At 39.3% G+C, this 2,004-nt stretch overlaps 1 long non-coding RNA gene across 1 annotated transcript; it reads left to right on the forward strand.

The window, feature by feature from the left end:
• The first annotated feature begins 354 nt into the window (after positions 1-354).
• LOC133495686 (uncharacterized) lies at positions 355-1,490 on the forward strand. The gene is made up of 3 exons (XR_009793637.1): positions 355-557; positions 619-699; positions 1,100-1,490. It is a non-coding gene; the product is annotated as an uncharacterized LOC133495686 (long non-coding RNA).
• Positions 1,491-2,004: the final 514 nt, after the last annotated feature.

A 2,004-nucleotide genomic window follows, 5' to 3' on the forward strand; every position in this document is an offset into this window, starting at 1 on the left:
CAAAAGAAAGCGGAGGAAAAAGCAGGAAACTTCACATAAATTTGAAACCAATGTTTCGACTGTGAGGCAAACATGCTAAACACTGGACAATCGCGCTTCCTTGAAGATTATCAGGTAATTTAGTACTTTTCAGTAGTCGGATGCAGAATGCAAGGTGGGAACATTTCCTAAAGAGCTTTAAAAGGAAAATGTAAATGTGTGTATAAAAAAAAATACCATAATGAAAAAAAATACTCCAGCCTTGTTCCACTGGTGAAACAGGTGGTGCTTATTGGAACCAATTAGCACCGAGCGTGGTCACTCATCACATGCTATAAAAGCTCACCTGGTCAGTGTTCTTCACAGTGGTACCTGGAACAGTGGGTGCTGGATGGGTCTTGGTTGTGCTTGTACATGCTATCTCCACAGACAAAGATGGTTCATGATTTTAGTTTGGAACTGATTTTGTGTTCAAATGAGATTGTGGTTTGAAAGGCCTTCATGAGTTTGTGTGTCTGCAGGCCTTTGTTTTCCAGGTGGAGCTAACCAAGCGGCGCCCAAAGGCCTCCTTAAAAAAGGTGTGCCGGGTGATTATGATAATATAAATCTCTGTGATTATTAAGATATAATTTTCTACAGGCATGTCTCCTGATGATGTTTCACTTGAAAGAGTTGTTGAACTTCTATCTTTGGAGTCTGGGTTGAAACTACATACTCCAGGTAAGAAAAAAGGGGTGTTGCCAGTGGTCTAGTTCTGTTTCACTTTTTTTTTTTTTTTTTTTTTTTTTAAATAAACTATCAAGGTATATTTTTCTTATTTAAAAAAAAAAAAAATACCACTGTTCCAATGTATGCATTTGCTTGGTCTGACATCAGAGCCAAAGGAATCACTAACTTATTTGATATATTTAAATTTTAGATTAGTTCAGTTATTTACCTTAAGTGCAATCAAATTTCAGTAAATCTTAATGATTTTCAAAGGAATTTACTTGCATTTTAATTCATTCCCCCCCCCCCCTTGCCTGTGCATGACAAAGCTATTTTTCAGTCTGTACTATGAAGGTAAATGGTACTAGTAGTGTGTACCTTCTGCATACTGTTGACATTGCTTTTGAGACAGTGCTCATTTCGATGACAACTGACTCTTCAAGCCCAACCAGCAACCAAAGGGGGCATTTGGAGAAACGAGCAGCTAGGGCCAATTGAATGACTCCGGTGGCCACAACGCAAGGGGCAACTGAATGATGCTGTCATCTATGACCAGCAGAGCTACAACGTGAGTAAAGGTCAGCATGATTACTTCTCTCAGAAAGTCCGGGAAAGGGTCAACCAGAGCAACATCCAACAGAGTACTTTCAACAAGTCCATCAGAACGTCAACACTGACTACAAATGGAGTCCTTACAAGTCCAGCAGGATGACTTAACTGAAGGCTTTGTTTTAAACATATGATTTGTTCAGAGTGCTATTTTATATAACTCCTGTCTGATTGAATTAAAATTTTTCCCTTCACTTTTTTTTTGGGCAATTTTAGAATAAATTTTCTAAGTACTACCAATTAAGTGTTCTTTTTATTTAGAAAATGTATCAAGCACAATTTTAAACCTGGGGGGAAGCAAACTTTAAAACTCTAACTCATGACTTCCATTTGTTTTGGCACCCCCCCCTCAAGGTGGGGTGCTTAAATCGGTTTGTCTGGATCAAGTCAATTATCTCTGCAGTGTCACAATCATGCCACACTTCATGGGGCCTTTTTAATAACTTGAACACAAATGGTGCAACAACAGTCATATAGTAGCGTTCAGTCATAAACATACTATGGCCATTAAGTTTCGCCAGGTGGCGCAGTTGCACATGGGTTTTATATCTTGGCTATTAAGCCGAAAACCTGGTGGAGAACATGCTTAAGACAGATTGTGGACTTCGGGAATCATCCTTGCCAGAACAGACTTGCCCTTTAGGCGGTCCAACTGCTCTCGTCAACCATTGACGTTTCTGGGAAATAGTTTTTCAGGAGCTAAAGTGG

The sequence above is a fragment of the Syngnathoides biaculeatus genome, chromosome 22 (assembly GCF_019802595.1).
Source record: "Syngnathoides biaculeatus isolate LvHL_M chromosome 22, ASM1980259v1, whole genome shotgun sequence".
In the NCBI taxonomy this organism is placed as follows: domain Eukaryota; kingdom Metazoa; phylum Chordata; class Actinopteri; order Syngnathiformes; family Syngnathidae; genus Syngnathoides; species Syngnathoides biaculeatus.